General features: G+C 49.9%; 1 pseudogene; it reads left to right on the plus strand.

The window, feature by feature from the left end:
- The first annotated feature begins 1375 nt into the window (after nucleotides 1–1375).
- On the plus strand, nucleotides 1376–4837 carry LOC121677193 (annotated as a pseudogene).
- The last annotated feature ends 15058 nt before the right edge of the window (nucleotides 4838–19895 follow it).

Genomic DNA, 19895 nt, shown 5'->3' on the forward strand with positions numbered 1-19895 from the left:
TCACATGATGAGGCTCCATGCTGCTCCTCTCCGAGATGGACACAGGTTAAGATCTCTCCTGGTAAGCCACAACTCGTGGTGCTACCCAGATTACTAAATATGGGTTAAAAAAAGATATAAAAATTAACTAATAAGAGGCTAAAACTATGGGCCAGACAGTGTTTTAAAAAAATACAGTTTCCGTATAATTATTTTGGGTAAAGCTAGCCGGGTGGCAGGACACAGCCCCGCCGCTTCACACTACAAATACCTTTCTTGAAGGTCCTGTAAGCTGATAAACTAAGTGGTCCTGTATTTGTTAAGGGACTGTATTTGTAGAGGAGAACTGCACCATAGAGTTAGCTTCATGGTGCCCTGGAGCACTGGTGTCTACGGTCACAGTCATACATGTCTCCAAAGGCCAGAAAGGATGCAGAATATGCTTTCCTACAAAAGGGCCTGGGTGTAAGGAGAAAGAGGTGTTTATCACTACCTGAATATAGCATGACAACACACAGTGAGGTCTCGCATTACACTTCATACACACGGTCAATCTTAGGGATCAATTCAAATATTTTAATTTTAAAAATCAGAGAATCCAGCCGGGCGGTGGCGCACGCCTTTAATCCCAGCACTCGGGAGGCAGAGGCAGGCGGATCTCTGAGTTCGAGGCCAGCCTGGTCTACAAGAGCTAGTTCCAGGACAGGCTCTAGAAACTACAGGGAAACCCTGTCTCGAAAAACCAAAAAAAAAAAAAAATCAGAGAATCCACCAAGTGCTGGTAGTGAATGCCTTTACTCACAATAGTTGGGAGGCAGAGACAGGCAGATCTCTGTGAGTTTGAGACCAGCCTGGTCTACAGACTGAGTTCCAGGACAGCCAGGGCAACACAGTGAAACCCTGTCTCAAAAACAAACAAAAGTATATAAATAAACTCAAGAAAAATGTTCTCCACAATGAGGTCTCATAGCTCATTCAATCCCAACTGTTGAAAGAGATAGTAGAATTTTGTAAAAGATTAAAGAGGGGGCTGGAGAGAGGCTCAGTCAAGAGCCATGACTGCTCTCGGAGAGGACCCAGATTCAGTGCCCAGCACCCACATGGCAACTCACAACCGTGTATAACCTCATCTCTGGGGGTCGGACGGCCTCTTCTGATTTCTGTGGGCACTGCATGCTTGTGGTGCACAGACACAGGCGCAGGCAAAACGCCCACACATATAAGCTACAAATAAAGAAAGCATTTTTCAAAAGGGTGAAGGGAAGGACAACATTTCTTCCTCATCGCATGGTGCCCCAATGCGTCTGAAAAAAGCAACACAATCAATGGAAATTAAAGATCAACATCTTCCCGGTTTTCTGTGGTGCCTCCTAAACTGTGGGCTGTTTAGATGAAGATGAAGCTGGATATCTCCTTTCCAGATGTTGGATGTCACACACTCAATGAAGTAGGTGATGAACTTCATACTTTCTCTGAGAAGCCCATGGCCACAGAAGTAGCTACTGGTGCTGGGGGCAAAGAGTGGAAGGGTTATGTGCACCCCATCAGGGGTGGGAACAACAAACAAGGAGTCTTGACCCACAGCAGAGTCAGTCTGCCACTGGGTAAGGGACATTCAGGGGAATTGGAGACAGGAAGTGCAAGCCTGATCATCATGCAATATGGATGCCAATCTGAGTGTTCTCCACTTGGTTATTGGTTTTTGGAGGGAGGGGAGTTGTTTTTGTTTTTGGAGACAAGGTTTCTCTGTAGCTTTGGAGCCTGCTCCGGAACTAGCTCTTGTAGACCAGGCTGGCCTCAAACTCACAGAGATCCACCTGCCTCTGCCTCCCGAGTGCTGGGATTGAGACCTACCACCACCCAGCTCAACTTGTAAAAACAAAAACAAACAACCCCCCCACACACACAGAAAAACAAAAACAAAAACAAAAACAAAAAAAGGAGTGAAGGATATTCCTGGACTGACAGATACTTCTGTGCCTCTAAGGTTGGGGCTCCAAAGAGCTACCAGAATTCAGCAGCTCTTCAGTCACTCAAAGAAGATGACATCTGTCAATATGGTTTTACAAGGCCCTTAAAGACAGTAAGAGGCCCAGGACCAAAGCACCTATGTCTCAGCTCCTCCCTACTCCACATGTCCTGCACAGCACACTTGGACGCGATGCTCTGAGAAACAACGTACTAAGAAAAACGAGGAGGCTGCTGAATGTGCTAAACTCTTGGCCAAGAGAATGAAGGAAACTGAAGAAAAACACCAGAACAGATTGCCAGGAGACGTAGGCCGTCCTCGCTGAGAGCTTCTACTTCAAGTCCAGTTGAAAATAAGTCTTTAAGAGTAACAAATAAATGATCAGACCTCAAATCTCAAAATATAAAAAAATAAAAATAGAACAACATCCTCCATGAACATCGATGCCAAAGTTCCAAACCAAGCTTCGGTAAATTCAATTCAACTTTTACTAAAAGAATAGCATTGTGATCAAATGGGGTTCATGTGAAGAACGCAGTGTTGGTTGCATGCTCGGGGATCAAGCAATGCAAGGCAGCATCTGACGCCAAGAGAAAAACCATAAGACCGTCTCAGTAGACACGGAACATGCCTTCAGCAAGCTCCAACCTGACAAACATCATAGCAAACTCGGAAGAGGATGGCTGCACACAGGGAAAGCCACAGAACTGAGGGTGGTGGCCCTCGCCCTTAACCCCCGCACTGAGGATGAAGCAGGAGGGTGGTGGCCCTGTAACCCCAGCACTGAGGATGAAGCAAGAGGGTTGATATGAGTTTGAGGCCATGCTGGGGTACAGAAGGAGTTCCCATCTGACTTGGGTTTTTTTTTTTTTTTTTTTTTTTGGAGGGGGGTTGTCTTTTGAGGCAAGGTTTCTCTGTGTAGCCATGGCTGTCCTGGCACTCACTGTGTAGACCAGACTGGACTCAAACTCAAAGATCCACCTGCTTCTACCTCCCAAGCACTGGGATTAAAGGCGTGCATCACCACTGCCCAGCTTTTCTTTTTCTTTCTTTTTTTCATTTTTCTTTTTTTAAAGACAGAGCCTCACTATGGAGTCATGGTTGGTCTGGAACTCACTTTTGTAGAGCAGGCTGGCCTCAAACTTGCTGGAATGCTGATAATATACTCCTGGGAAATATTTCTATCTGAAAATTTAAGTATATGTACGTTCTGCTTGCATGTATGTCAGTGCACCACATATGTACTTAGTCCCAGAAGTGCCCTTGAAGAATCAGATTCCCTGGAACCGGAGTGATGGACGGCTCTGAGTCACCATGTAGGTGCTGGGAACCAAACTCAGGGCCTCTGCAAGAGTGTAAGTGCTCTTAACCACTGAATCATCTCTCCAGCCCAGGAACAGAAAAAAGTTTAAAGCGTATGTGCCAACACTCAGCCACTGTCCCAGTGGGCGGTAAAAACAGATTCTTCCCTTAAGACAGGCGGCAAGGCAAAGATGGCCACCCTCCCCTCTCCTGCTCAGAACACACTGGAAGGTCTAGCCAGCGAATCGAGCAAGTAACTGAGTTTAAAGCCACTGAACTGGAAGACAGAGGCTTGCAGACAACAAGTTCACGCTTCGAGGAAAGGCAATCGGAGCCATGCGCACAGAAGCTACAGCAGCGGACAGTGAGCTTGTGAATGCAGCCAGACACAAGAACAGAACATGAAACTTGTTTTATTTCTATCCTGGCTATGAACTAGCAAATTAAAAGAAAAAAAACTCTGAGTGCCACCTAGAGTCACACAGAAGTGGGAGCAAGTACAACTGAAGGAGAGAAAGAGCAGAACGGTGGAAAACTGAGATACACAGAGTTAAAAACAAAGCCGAAGCCCGGTCTGACTCTTCCCCACCAACAGAATCAGTCGAATAAAATCTGAATAAGTTATGAGAAATACTGCCCATGGGTTAAAAAATTCAGTATTGGGATAGACAGACGGTTCAGCAGGTAAGAGCAATAGAGGACTTGGGTCCAGTTCCCAACACCCACACAGCGGCCCACAGCTATCCACAACTCCAGCTCCTGGGGATTCGACTCCCTCTTCTGGTCTCTTGAGAACAGGTACACAGCAGTGCAGAGAATAACATGCAGGCAAAACCATCATGTACACACAAAATAAAAGTAAACCTTTAAAATTTTTTTCTGAGTTGTTACAAGCCCATTCTCTTCAAATAGATCCAAAGAGTCAAACTGGTCCCAACCATAATCTCAGCAAATATTCGTAGAAACTGATAAATTAATTCTCAAACTCACGGGGAAACGCAAAGGATCTAAAGGAGTTCAAGCAACGGAGAAAGAACACAGCAAAGTCGGAGGGCCTGAGGTCCGAACAGTCCCAGACCACCTGAGACAGACAGACCAACAAGCCAATGGACAGACAGACCAACAAGCCAATGGGACACGAGGCCGACATAGGCTGACATACACATGAATAGCTGATGGTTTTGTTTCAGTCAGAATCTCATGTAGCCCAGTCTGGCCTCAAACTCACTACATACTTGAGGATGACCTTGAAAGTTTTTGTTTGTTTCTCAACGCAACAGTCTTGGCTGTCCTGGGAACTCGCTTTGTAGGCCAGGCTGGCCCTGAACTCACAGAGAGCCGCCTGCCTCTGCCTCCAGAGTGCTGGGATTAAAGCCATGCACTACCACCACCTGGCTGACCTTGAAATTCTTTTTTAAATAAAAAAATATGTGTACATGTGCATGCCTGTATACGATTACATGTGTGCATCTATCTGCCTGTGAAGGCTACAAGAGGGCATCAGGACACCTGCAGCAGGAGTTACAGATGGCTGCGAGGCAACATGGGTGTCACAACCTGAACCTGGGTCCTCAGCACGAACAGTAAGCTTTCTCAACTGTTGAGCCGTCTCTAGAGCCCGTGACCTTCAACTTCTGATCCTCCCGCCTCTACCTTCCGAATGTTGGGATCAGTCTTGCGCCACTGCGCCTGGTTTATGTGGTGCTTGGGGATCAAACTCAGAGCTTCGTGCAGGCTAGGCAAGCGTTCTGCCAGCTGATCAACATCCTCTGGGGGAAATAACTTACTTTTAACCCTCCCCTCCCCGCCTCCAACATATTTTGTTTCTTTTGTATTTGTTTTCTGGGAATTTCACCAAAAGCCTGGTACATGCAGAGGATCCTCAACCCCTGAGTTAAGTCACCAGCCCCCGCGTAATTGATCTTTGAGGAAAGATCACAAAGGGTGCAGTGGAGAGACATTTGTTTATTTATTTTATGCATGCATGCTGTGCCCAGAGAGTGTGTGTGGCAGTCAGAGGGCAACATAAGGGAGCCGGTTCTCTCCTTCACCATGTGAGTGCCAAGCTTGCATGGTGGTCAGGCCTGGAGACTCCTTTATCCTCTGAGCCATCTCAGCATCCCCAGGAGAACTTTTCAAATACTGGATTGAAAGTGCAACACATGAAACTGAAACGAGATTTACACAGCACACAAAACAATTAAAATAAAGACCATAGTTATGAAATCTAAAACTGGGTCAGGAATTAAGAGCATTGCATGCTTTTCCAGAGTTCCTGAGTTCTATTCCCAGCACCCACATGGCAGTTCACCATCTGTAACTTCAAGCCCTGGGGATCTGATGCCCTCTTCTGGCCTCTGGGTACCAAACATGGATGCAGTGCATAGGCATACATGCAGACAAAACACACATATGCTTAAAGGAAATTAATTTAAAAATAAATAAAAACTCTAAAACTTAAAAAAAACTGTAGAGAAAACCATGATAATCTTGAGTTAGGCAAAGGATTCTGAGACATAACAATATTGGATACATTTCTCAGAGAATGAATTCACAAATTGGGCTTCATCAAAATTAAGCCATCAGCCGTGGGGGCATATGTCTTTAATTTCAGCACTCAGGAAGCAAAGGCAGTAGATCTCTGTGAGTTCGAGTCCAGTCTGGTCTACAGAGCAAATTCCAGGACAGCCATGGGCTACACAGAGAAACCCTGTCTCAAACAACCAAAACAAAAAACAACAAAAACTAACAAAGAAACAAAATTAAAACCCTCTCCTTTAAGACGCTGTTAAAGAAACGATCAGATAGGCCACAAACTGGGGAAAATACTGTGTTCACATATCATGTATAGGACTTGTGTCCAGAATACAAAAAGATCCCTGAGATCTCCATAAGAAAGCAATGAGGGAGAAAAGATTCAAACTGAGAGGACACAGCGGATGAAAAGGTGGCCATGCACTGGGGAGGCAATGCCAGTGCTGAGGAGGGTGAGGAGGAACTGGGATTTGCCCGCACTGGTGGTGGGGAACTAAAATGGCGACGTGACTTTGGGAAAGTTAGGTCGTTTCTTAAAAAGCTAAGCACACACCTGCCACATTGTCTAGCCACTTTTCTAGGTATTTACCTAAGGAAAGAAATATTTCTAGGTATTTACTTGAGAGGAATGAAACACAGATTCATAGGAAGACGTGGCTATAATTGTCCATAAAAAGTTTTGTTTCTAACAATCTCACAATGGAATACTACTGAGCTATAGAAAAGCAAGGACTACTGGCGGATGCCACCGCATGAATTAATCTCCAACCATGATCCCAAGTGAAGGATGACTGTCAAGAAGAGCACAATAGGGTGTTATTCCATTTATACAGAATTCTAGAAAATACAAACAGATCCTTGCTTGAGGGATAGGAGGGGCAGGCAGGAGAAGGGTGGGAGGAGAGCAAGGGGAAGATTGCATAGGGAGACAAAGAAACTTCGGGTGGTGGTCGGCGTTTTCAGCTCTGCATCTCTAAATACGTATGGTCTATGATACGTCAGTTACACCTCAATCTAAGCTTCCTTTTCTGTATCTCTAAATATGTATATGTCAATTATACCTAAATCTAAGCTTTTTTAAGGAGGGATAAATCAAGGTTACGCTAGGAATAAAGATTAAACTGCATACCTTCACAGGCTCTTTTAACTTAAAGGTTCTAAAATTGCCTTGAAATGTGAAGACTCATCTGTTCACACATCCATAATCATTTATTTCCAGAATGCAGCAAAGCCTCTCACCACCGTTTGGAGATAACTAAACCGAGATGCTGACACGCACGCGGCAGGGTGATGCCGTTCTAAATCACTTCTGCTCAGATGTGATGCCCAGAGCCCAGAGCCCAGAGCCCGTGACTCTGTCGCTTTATCAATCTCCAGGTTTGTTCCCAAACACAACAGCTCCTACCCCATCACTGGGATTAAACCGCCTCCCCCAGGAAAGAGTGGAGCCACAAAAAGCCATGCTTAGTAAGAGTGATGTGTTTCCACGAAGACCAAGCACAGCAGGAGGAAACAGAAGTGAGACCAGCATTCCTAGAGAGTCACCTCCACCACAGAAAAGAAAAATCTCGGGCAGGCAAAATGACTCAACAAGGAAAGGTGCTTGCCGCCAAGCCTGACAGCATGAGTTCGATTCCCAGGATCCTGGAAGGAGAGAATCCACGTCTCCCAGTTGTCCTCTGACCTCCATATGCTCGCTGCAGCATGCATGCACACACACACACACACAGACACACGCAATAAAATATCTCCACCTGGATGAGCCCACAGGAACCCTGAGTCACAGCAGACACTTTTATTGATTTTCAGTTTTGTCTTTTTCCTATTTCTGACATTTTATCTATATTTAAATAAACAGTGTTTTAAATGAGGCGGTGGTGGTACCTTTAATCTCAGCACTAGGGAGGCAAAGGAAGGGGATCTCTGTGAGTTTGAAGTTAGCCTGGTCTACAGAGTGAATCCCAGGACAGCCAGGGCTATACAGAGAAACACGGTCTCAGAAAGACCTAAATAAATAAACAAACAGTATTTTAGAAAATTTAAGTTTACAGAAGTGCTGGGCATAGGTTCCATACCCTAGCTTGACAGTCACCCCCATTCAGCACTCACTCCCTGTGCCAGCGCAGTAATTGTTACAGCTGACAGCCCACGTTCACCTTCCTTGAAACCGGCCACGCCCTCTGTGTGGCACAGCCACTAGGTTTGGACAAGTGTGGAGTGGCGTGGACCCCTCCACCGCAGCATCCTTCTGAATAGTTTCACTCCCTTCACCCTAGAAATTCCTGAGCGTCATTCCCTCAATCTCCCTCCCATTTCTCCATCCCGAGTAACCACAACCACTAATCTTGCCTTGTCTCTACATATCTGTCTTTTCCAGAAAACTACAGATAGGGAGTGTGGTCACAAGCTACAGTCTCTTCAGATCGGCTTCTTTCATTTAGCAATTACGTTACACGTCTCTCCCTGTCATATTTTTTCCGTTGTCCAGTTTGGTAACTCGGTAACTTACCTTTGTTTTCTAACAAATAATAATAATAATAATAATAATAATAATAATAATAATAATAATAATAATAGTCCATTACGTAGCTACGCACCACGGCTTGTTTTCCACTCACCCACTGCAGGTGTCTTTACTACCATTGCTTTATTTTTTTAAGGTTTATTTTATGAGTTTCTTTTTCACGTTGTATTCTTTTATCAATAAATGCATCAATTAACTTACCAAAACTTTACTTATTAGCCAGGTGTGGGTGGCGCACGCCTTTAATCCCAGCGCTCGGGAGGCTGAGGCAGGTGGATCTCTGTGAACTTGAGGCTACCCTGGTCTACATAGTGAGGGCCAGGCAGGGCTATATGGAAATACCCTATCTAAACAACAATAACAAAAACAAACAAATAAAACCCTTCACTTATTTGTTTTCTTTTCTGTGGTTGTTGTTTTAACATGGGAACAACCGAATGTGACCATCACTTGGGACCTGGCATGAGGCGGTCTCGCCACACAGGAGTGTGTCAGTAGCTGATGGGAAAAAAGACCTAGAGTGGGTGTTGGTGAGGGCATGAAGGAAGCAGAAGTCACTTTGCAGGAGGGAATGTATCAGTGCAAGTGCTTGGGAGGCCTGTGTGGCTGTACCCACCAAAGCTGGCATGTTCATCTGTGATGGAGGTACTTAACAAAGCTGGCGTGTTTGTCTGTGATGACGGTACCTACCAAAGCTGGCGTGTTCGTCTGTGATGGTCATACCTACCAAAGCTGATGTGTTCATCTGTGATGGGGGTACCTACCAAGGCTGGCCTGTTCGTCAGTGACGGGGAAACCCAGTCCTGGCTGCACAGTCAATGCATGCAGAGGAAATTCAAAGGAACACTGTCCACAGTCAACACCTGGAAGTAACCCAAGAGCCTGTCAGCAGTAGCGGATATGAGGCAGAGACATCTACTCAGTGTGGTACTCACTATCCCGACAGAACAGGAAAGGCCATCAGACAAAAGGAGCATTCCCCTTGCAAGGTCTAGAACAGAATCCTAGTTGCTTAGAGGACCGGGGCTCTTTAACCAGTGGGTGTGGTGGTCACATCACACTGGACAGGACACTCAGGGTCAGTGCAAGCAACGCACAGCCTCTGCCTCAACTCACAAATGCCAGGGAATCTCGGACTGAAAAACAGCATTCATGTGGGGGCAAAGGCAGCTACAGAGAAACTGGGCCGACATGACCCCATTCCATGTAAAATCATTAGCACATCTACACTTCACCCACAAAGAATGCCGACATCATCCACAAAACCACATGTGTGCACCTGCCGCGAGCCCAGCGCCACCCCAATCCCTTCCTCGCATCCTTCCTCCTTCTCAACGGTTTCCTGAGCAGGGACTGCCCCTGAGCCTCTCACTCAGAGAAGCTGAGGCAGGGAGCTGAGGTAACTTGCTTGAAGTCAGGTGGTAAGTGGCAAATCTGGATTTGCATCTGGGCAGCAGGCCCTTTTATAAACCCAAAACCCTGGCAACTATCCTCAAGGCTGCACGCCACTGTCGGACACCGCCCAAAACTCACTCAATCTTGCCATCTTCCCCTACTCCCAACACCAGGGCCTCCCTCATTTCTATGTAAACATATGGAGCACCCTCTGCAGGGGTGGCCATCTTGATCCCATGTGGGCAACTTCATCCTTTGAGTCTCGGCTCAAGGGCTACCTCCTCCAGGAAGCCTCTGTGACCCTAGGCTGAACCCTCAGTTCCCACTGCCACCCAACTTGGGACTCATTACAGCTTCGCCTAATTTGAGTTTCCCAATAGCCATTAATTGTCCATGGTTCCTGTCCATCCCGAGGCCTGGCACAGGGCGGCTAACTCAAGAATGAATACACCCACCAGGCAGACCGTTGTAGGGATGTCTAGAAGGCTGCTATCAATGAATGGTGGCAAGAGGAGGGGACGGCAAGTGGGCACTCTGTCTCCATCTGTCCTGGGCATCTTTCTGGTTAGACAGGTAGTATCTGAGTCTCAGCACTTCCCTTGTCAGGGACCAGAACCTGCTGTCCTCCCTCCTCCGGCTCACACTCTCCTCACTCTGCCTAAGCCCCAGTGGGTGGTGTATTAATAAACGGGAGGGAGAGAAGGTCACCCAGCTTGCAAGCACTGAGCTGTCCTTGACTGGGAAGGCACAGCTGAAAGGCGCTGAGGAGGGGGAGCACTTCACCAGCCATGTGCATGCTATTTCTGATTCCCAGCTGGACAGCCTGGCCCAGGGCATCTGCTGTGGGAGCCTGGGAAGCCTGGAGAGCAGCGGGTGGAAGCAGTGACCAGTCGCTGGCACCTGACCTGGCCATAACCATGCTGAAAACTCACCCACAGCTCCTCATGGCCAGGTGAGGTGACCTAGCCCCTGAGCCTGGCATCTGAGAAGATCCATTCAGTACCTGCCTTCCAGGTCGCCACACCGACAAGCAGCCCAGCCCTCTTCACACCTGCTGTCCTTCCAGTCAGAAAGGCTGCATCTCCAGGTGTTGGCTCACTCCAGCTTAATTCCCCTGTCTCAGCAAGGACCACTCCTCAAGAAAAGGACCCTGGGCACCACCACATCCCAGTGTCCCTTGTAGGACTTCACCCTATTTCAACAGGTGTCCCTGGGTTATCTTAGAAGTCCGAGAGCGACAGCCTTCTCCTGGCCTAAGATTTAGTCAGCTCGGAGGCCCTTACCTTCGTGTGTCTAGCTAGCATTTGGTCCACAGTGGCCATAAGGCCTCACGAAGGGGAGCGTGTTTGCTTTCTGAGATGGAACAGAGGACTGGGGAGCTCAGAGGTGGAGAGAAGGCAGGGAGCAAATAGTTGGATTATCTTTGTGACCTAGATAAGAAGGGTCAGAGAGATGAAGCCTTAGGGGACGGGGGAAAGGATCACCCACCATCTGCAAAGGAGCCCTCACCATGTTACACCGGCCACCACCAGCATTCCCTCTAGCAGCCTGGCTAAGAGCTCAGGAAGGCTGGGACACTGTACCAGGTGTGGCTGCTCCCAGCCCTGCCTCCCCCACTCTGTCAAGTGCAGTCGACACAGATGCTGTACAGAACAGAGAAAGTGGCCTGAATATATCTGCTCCCCAATGTGAGCTGCCCAGAGAGAGTACGGGGCTCATGGTAGGCTTGGGCTCTGGGATAGCGGGACCACCTCCCCACCACTTACAGCTCTATCTCCTGACACAGGGAGATGCCCCACAGGCAAAGGTCAGGGCCGGGCCTGGAAGACACCCTCCGAGCGAAGTCCCACTGTCTGCCTCCCTGCCCAAACCTGCTCCCTGAAATGTGGGCCATCCACAAACCAGGCCAGTCCAAAAAAGGAGGATTTCGGGGAGGGAAGGACTCCAGCAGGGTCCCAGAGAGGCCTGGAGGTGGGGAGGCGCAAGCACTCTGGTTCCTAGGCTTAGTAGGGACCCTGGTGGTTCCAAGAATTTATTCTCTTCCTTCTTAAAGTTCTTACAGAGCCCTACACTACATATACCCTGTACAGAGTACTGGCTCCAGTCAGGAATCTTGTGACCCGGCCCATCTTGACCACCGCTCGTTCTCACCGTCTGTTTCTCTCTGCTAGTACCCTGCACTGCTCACTTCTTGGTTCTCTTTCTCAGGCTGGTCTCTCGGGGAAGCCCAGGCCCTTCTGCAAGCCAGGGGCTGGGGAGGGCACAGGAGCACATCAGCCATCTCTTAAGCACCTGTTATGCAGCAGGTTCTGTTCCCGGCACCTCAGCACTCAGGACCCCACTTCACTCACGAATCCAGCCTTCAAGGCTTTGGGGTACATACGGAGGACCCCTTTTTCTGAGAGTTGTTCCTGTAACCTGATCAAGGTCAAGCAGCCGGTGAGCCGAGCTAGACTCGAGCCCACAAATCCTCATCATCACCTCACTTCCTCAGGGTGGGCAAGCTCTGGTGGCTTCCTCCAGGAGTCCCGGCCTATGGTTTCCCAGGCTTCTTGGGCGACACCCCCTTTCCATTCCTTTTTGCTTTTTCTACTTAAAACAAAACCAGAAAACAAACAAACAAAAACCCCTATTCATGAGAACAGCTGGGCAAAAATGGCCTGCTGTGAACACCCCACAGAAGAACCCCATGGTCTCCCCAGCCAGCCTCCACCCTCCACGTCCCGACCCACTCTCGCCTGGGGAGGCTGTATGGGCTTAGATCTACCCTGGCTCTACCAGCAGCAGCTAGGTGGCCTCAGGAATGCCACCTTTTCCCTTTGCCTTGTTTTTCCTCCTGAGGAGACACTGTTCTCCCTGCCCAGTCAGTCAAGAGACAAACAATGCCATGCTCTGGTCCAGGTGCCATGCCACTTCCTGACCTGGCCATGGTGGGTCTCCACTAAGTCCCTCAGGTGGCTCCTGAAGGTGTCCTGGACAGAACACGTGTATAACATGGCTTTCAACCACCAGCTTCAGAGCCCTCTCCTCAGGAAGAGAAAGCTAATGAGGAAGTGAGACTGGCAGTAGGCAGAGAGGAGAAAGAGAGGAAAGGGATGGGAGGGAGGGAGGAAGGGAGGGAAGGAGGGAGGAAGGGAGGGAGACAGAGAAGATACATATGAATGAATGAATGAATGAATGAATGAATGAAACCATCTTCCCAAGGGGGCACTGGGTCCTGGGCCCAGAATGGGACAGGTCCTACTTCCAGGACCCCTGCTCCACCAAAGGAGTACACTTGCCCACCTCATTTGGCCCTGGGTTGCTCCTCGTGATGGTGGACAGGCGCACAGGCAGATATGACCCTTAGAGACCACTGTTCCCCAGCACCAAACTATAAGTACCCTGTGTCCAGCTTTGAACGGTCCTCACTGTCATGCCACCCTTTGGGGCTGAAGATGAATGCCTGCCAGGCCTAAAATAATCCTTGGCACAAGCAGGTGTTTGCATCAGAGAGCACACACCAGCTGCAGGAACAGACAGGCCACACACAGGGCTTACAGGACAAGAACAAGAGATGAAGCCAGGTATGGGAGCACAAGCCTGTAATCCCAGACCCAGGAGGCTGAGGCAGAAAGACCTCGGGTTCCAGGCCAGCCTGGGTTATGTAGCAACTTCAGGGCCAGTCTGGGCTTCATAGCAAGACTCAAGGAATCAAGACAGAAAAGGAGAAAGGGAAGAAGAAACATATTTTGCTTCTGTAAACACACCTTGAGACTCTGGCTTTCCCCAGGTTGGAAAGACAGCTCTGACCTCTAGGCCAGCTTGACAGAGACCAGCCCACTAGCCTCAAAACTATGGTGCTAGGCCAGTGGAGGGGCTGACCTCCAGAAAGGGACACACTGGTGTAAACAGTGGTGTGGTGCCAACCTCGCGATATACCCACTAAGGTGCCACAGTTCCACCTCTCCTCTGCAGCCACACCTGCGCACACTGCTAGGATGCACGGTGCCCGGGCACCACTTCTGACTGGGTGCCTGCTGGTGCTTAGACTGGTGCCATCCGATTGCAAGGGCCCTCCATGCTCAAAGACCCCTACAGTCTAACCTGGTGTGGGGTACAGAGACCCATGAGGACAGACATTTTAGGGTTCCTAGAAAAGGAGGCCTGAGCTGAGCCTCGGGCTACAGGGACGGTAAAGGCAGAGGCTGGGAGGTAGGGGACACAGAATATTATAAAGTACCCTAGTCTTCATGGAGAGATGCAGGAGAGGCAGGGTGGTTTCAAGAGACAGGTGACAGAACATGTCAACTGTCGTGTGGGGGCTGGATGTGGTCCTAAATCAGACAAAATTGCCTGAGTGTGAGACATGGGAGTAGACCTAAAGGATGTCTGGTAAGCATTTGGCTGCCGTGGGCTGCAGGAGGAGCCCTCGTTCCTCTTCGTTGTTGAACCCTAGGCCTACCAGGAGGGACCCAAAGAGAAGGCTGCCTCTCGGGCCACCTCTGGAAATGGCTTCGCCATCCATCAAACCCAGCCTTGCAAATGCTTCCTGGAAATTTTGGGCAACAGTGGGTCATGGTGACAGCTCCCAAGCTGCCCACTGCTTGTGCCCCTGCCCTGGCTGGCGTCAGCAGAGGGAAGTGCAGACCGGGTCAGCAGAGGTTGGCCAGTTTTGGTCCTGGCCCTGGTAGGTGGGCAGACAGCCAACATTCCATGCCAGTGCCGGGAAACCTGGCAGTCGCTGGCCAGGAGAGCACTGTGGGCCTGCCCTGCTCTGGAGCCATCTATGGCTCCCAAGTTTCTTTCATGGAGAAGCATCCACACAGAAAAGGCAGGAGAGGGTGCTGCCACACCTCAGGTCACCTTAGGAGAGTCGCTCAAGTGTCCGAGAGCAGACTCGGTGGTGGACAAGGGCTCCGAGCGCCAGAGGCAGCCATGGGAGATTATACCAGTCCACATCCCGTGAGGTTTCCAGTCCTTATTGGCAGTTTTACGTCTCTGGGCCTCGTTTTCCTTCCATGTCCACAGTCTTCTCTGCAGTCAATAGGACCGTGAAGCCCAGCTGACGAACTCACACCAAGTTCCTCCTCGGGCTCTCCAGACCACATCCTCGGCATTCCACGCTACCCCACCTAAGGGCTCTGACCAACCTTCCCAGCTTTCCACTTCCTGGGAGGGACAGCCCACCCTGATGCCCAACACTAACTACGGTATTCTGTGAGGTAGCAGCGCCTGTCACTGCCTTGAGTTTACATTCATCCAGAAGGTTATGTAACGACTGCAGGCTTCCCAGGAGGATCATGGCTCCACAGGGCAGAGACGAGCCACTTGTTCACCGTGTATGCCCAGCATCTGCTCAGGGCAGAGAGCAGGCACTTGACATGTGTTTACTGAATGAATACTTGGGAATAAGAAAGGAAGTAGAGAAGGTAAGCCCCAAGGGATGACAGTGCCTACATTATCCCTGTCTCGGTATCGAAAGGATCCAGTAATACACAAAAAGCCTGGCCAGAGTGGGGCCAGTCTCTCATACACACCCGACACCTATAGATCCCCTATATGCTGGCACACCCCCATCCACATATGTCACAGATACACATATGGCTCACATGTACCATGCAGATGCCTCCACACACATCATATACACTTCCCCCATACATACACACACACTATACATACATACTACATATACCTCTCCACTCTTCACACACACACATCATACATACATGCCAAAACACGTCTCCCCTCACATCACACATATGCTACAGATACACACACATACTGCCATACATGTCACACATACCTCCCCACACACCATAGAGCATACATATCCCACACATACCTCCAATATACCACATACTCCACACAGACAGCCTATATACATACCACACGTATACGAACAAGCACACTAAACATGTGACACCCAACAGGAGCAGCCAAGGCAGCCCATCACATCACCATCTCTCTCCCTGTGCACCTCCCCATCACGCTGCACTCTCTCCGAGTGCCTGGAAGGTCTGGTAACATCCACACCCAGGCAGAAATAGGCTTGACCCAGGGCTGAGCAGGACCCCTCAGGGCCACCCAGAGCTGGCTGCCTCTGCCATTTCCACACAGTCCCTGGGAGGTCTCACAAGTGCCCGGTCCTCTAGGAATCTCTCGCAGCCCAGAAGTGGCAAGTCCCTGAGAAGGCAAGATGTGAGATGCTCACACCTTGGTACTTGTGACCACAGCAGCACCACGTGGGGCCTGGAGATGGGTGAGGCCGAGCCACACCACTCTCATCTCCCAAAACACAGAGGAAACCAAGACCAAAGAAGACCCAGGAGCTTAGTCGCCAGGTGGTCTCTGCCTAGCCTGTCAGGTATACATACCTGGGTTCAAATCCTACCCTACCATCCACTGACTCAATGCCCCTCCCCGCTCCCCCCAGTTTCCTTGGACAAAAACAGAGTTGAGCGCAGCACCCTGCTCCCTCAACGTGGACCTCACACATAGAAAACACTGGTGGCAGAGGGCCTGGAAGTCATCGCTATCCCAGGCAGGTTGCATTCAGCCAGTCAGCCTCGAAAGGGGTCATTACGAAGCTGCAGAATCCAGATCCCAGCCCCACACAGTACATGCTATTGAGCAAAGGAGGGCACTGGAGCCTGGGGATCAGCAAGGCTTGACACTCAGAGCCTCCAATGAGCTCCAGCACCCAGGGGATCCAGCAGAGCTAAGAATGTTGGGCTTGGCGACAGCCGGGGGAGGCAGGCAGGCAGCTGGGGTGGTGGGAAGAACCTTTCCCCCGTTTTTAGCAAACCTGATCCCTGTTTCCAAGCTGTGCTCCACGGGCCATGGTCACATCACTATCACAGCACCCAGTCAGCCTGCAGGGGGTGGGAGTAAAAGCCCCCACCCCACAGGGGCTGGAGGACAGAGAGTGGCGGGGAAGCCAGGCAAGCTGTCAGGGTGAGAACATAACACCAGGCTCCTGGTACCTACTGGAAAGAAGTCCAGCTTAGTTCACCCCTGCAGAGCCAGAGAGTTGAGTTGACAAAGACTCAGATGACACCCCAGCCCTCCCCTCAAAAGAGATGGAGACCACGGAGCCAGGGAGGTGCAAGGTCCTGAGCCAGGAAACACAGCAGCAAAGCAACAAGCTCTCCCAGTCCCTTAAGCACACAGCACACTCCTGACAGATGTCAAGAAAAAGGCTCCATGACCTACCAGCAGCCTGTCTCTCCACAAAGACAAATGCCTAAATCCAATAGGCCAAGTGCTCAAAGCCCCAAGACCAGAACTTTGGGGTGCATGGTGCCCCAGTGCCTCCCAATCAAAATGACTTCCTAATCATGTCTGGGGCCCCATGCAATGCTGGGTACACAGTAGGCGCTCAATTTATGCCTCAGCAGGTCTTGTTCCACTCCTGTAACACCACAGACTCTCGCCCCATCCTGGGCTTTCTCATGATGACCCCTAGAGCATCAAATGGCCCTCTGACTATGTGTGAAGTCCAGTCCTAGAGATGGGTCCCTGGACGTGTCCCTAGGGGCTGTTCTGTTTCAGAGGAAGGGAGTCTGCTTCTTAACAGAAAGGTCCTGGGAACTAGATAGCTTCTTTCCTCTCCCCAGTGGACTGGTAGTTGTGGCCACTTCTCGTCATGTAACCTACTCACACCTCCGGAAGTTTTAAGGGCAGGTCACAGCCTCCTTCAGCAAGCCCCACGTCATGGTGGCCATAGTATTCAGAGCTCAGATCAAGTCTATGGTCAGACTGAGAGTCATAGCTGCTAATGCCCTCGACCTCTGGGGATGCCTTGGGGCTGCTTGCCTACCAGGTGGGCTTCTACCTCCAATGTATATGATAGGATTCCCCAAAGCCAGGAAGTAGCCTCCTACAGTTGATCCCCATAAACCTCATACTCCACCTCCACCTCTTGCTGGCGAATGAATGGGAACTTCAGGATCCCCAGATGATAGGCTAAGGTACACCTCTAAACTCACTTAGATCCAAACATTGGCAGTATCAAGGTTTTGCCATCTGTGTGGCCTTGGGTCACTTAAAGCTCTCCGTGTCCAGTTTCCTCACCTGTAAAATGGGGCTAATAAGATTAGGGGGTGGTAGAGACTGAGGCAGACGCAGGGGGCCTGGAGTCAGTACTTACTATATAGCGGGCTTAGAACCGTACTTCGCTCTGGAAGGTGGTCAGTGATGTTCTGTCAAGAGGATGGCTGTTTTGTTTTGGTTTTGTTTTTTTTTTAAACTGTCAGCTGCTGATAACGGCTGTTATTATTATTATTATCATTGTCAACATTAGCAGGAATCCCCAAGCCTGGTTTTGCAACCAGCCCTGGTGAGGGGTGTAGCAAAATTCTCCAAACAAAATGTGCTTCCATTCATTTTGGGTTTTTGAAAAGGCCACGTCAGACAGCTAGCTCGGTGGGGAGGAGGCGGCATTGCGAAACCCAGCACAGAAGGATCCAGGCTGCTCCTCAGCTCAGGAAGTGATGTGCAATCTACTCAAGAGAGGCCTTGACACAATGGCCACCCCCTAGGGCCCACTGATTGGGGTTCCTGGACTGTGGGCCTACTCTCCACACTGTGAGTGACCATGGGCAGCCCCTGCACCTCAGTTTCCTCATCAGTCAAGTGAAGGTATTTCCTCTCTGCTCCTACTAAAGGGATAACTAGAAAATGCGGAAATTAAATGCATCTTGCAAACCGCAGAGTGCTCAGCATACCCTAAAGGCTTCAGTCTTGGCCTGAGGTTGTTGCCAGGAGACTGCTGAGTAGGTGGACAAAGAGAAGCAGCAACAACCCCACCACCAGCAGCACCATGAACCACATACACAAAAGAAAGGGTGTCAAGTGTGGCTCAACGACCAGCCACAAGAGTCCAATGGAATGAGCGTATCTTTGACTTGGCATCCTCCACCACAGGAAGCCCTGCTAGGTAACAGCCTTACCCAAAAGGTACCCAATCAGAGTTCACCTAACAGTGTGGTCTCTACCTAAGCCCTCACCTTCACCTCTAGAAACCACCAAGCCTATCACTCTGTGGACCACAGCCTTGGGCCTGTTCATACACAGTCCTTGAAATTTACTAGAGCGACCAAGCCCCACTCTGCACCCTGTAGTGCCCACAGAAGCAGCCAACCTTCATGACCAGTGTCCACAGGGCCACTCAGGAGGACAACCTCTTATCAGGTCACAGGTTGCCTTCCTGACTTTACGAATGCCAGTGAGGTGTTCAGTCAGCAGGGCCTTGCTCCTCCACCCTCTCTCTATCCACCCAAATCCCTGAGGCCCCCAAACCCAAACCGGCGCATGTCCTCTAGGGTACTTCCAGCACTGGACAGCACGGGTCCCCAGGACAGGACGAGAGACAGCTTACATACTGGATCTCCACTGGCTTGACTCTATGTCCCCCAGCCTAACACAGCACTAAGCACTGAGTGGAGCAGGAAACACTAGTGGCCCAAAGAAGGAATGGCAGATGATTAACCAGAGGGACAAGCCAGTAGGTCCATAGATGCAACAAGGGGTAACTAGGGAGGCAATTGATGTGAACACATGAACTGATACAGGAACAGATGCCAGACAACAGGGTCACAGGAATGCTCAAAGACGCAGGGCCTATGCAAGCACGACCTCAGCCTCTGCCAGAACCTCTGGACTCTCACGGACACACTGGGATTTTAGAGGCCACAGACCTATAACTCCCACAAGACTGCCAAATGCCTCTGGGTGTACAGAGCCAGCTGCAGGCAGGAACCCATAGGAACAGCCTTGTGGACAACTGGACCTGGCCAAGTCTCCTTCATGCCCATTGCCCCGTCCTCCACTTGGAACGGTCCAGTTCATACTCACCCACTCATTCAAACCAAAGACGTAAAAATAAAAAACAGGACCAAGTTCCATCAGCAAGAAGACCAGTCCTCGGCACAGGGAAGCTAGCAGGAAGGTGTGACGCTGCCCCTCCCACACCAATCACACCAGTGATGTGCAACACAGAACTGAGGCAGGAGCAGTAAAGCAGAGGTCTTGGGGCTGCGGAGATGTTGACAGAGACACAGTGTGGCCTGGGCATTGAGGATGCTTTCTTCTAGAAGTAATATTTAGAATGAAGCTAGGCTGATCAGCGTAGTCAAGTAGGTAAAGTGGGTGTGGGGGTGCGTGCAGAGAACTCAGCATGCTCAAGGACCCTGAGGCTAAAGGCAACTT

This window comes from Arvicola amphibius, chromosome 5 (genome assembly GCF_903992535.2).
Source record: "Arvicola amphibius chromosome 5, mArvAmp1.2, whole genome shotgun sequence".
Taxonomy (NCBI): Eukaryota; Metazoa; Chordata; class Mammalia; order Rodentia; family Cricetidae; genus Arvicola; species Arvicola amphibius.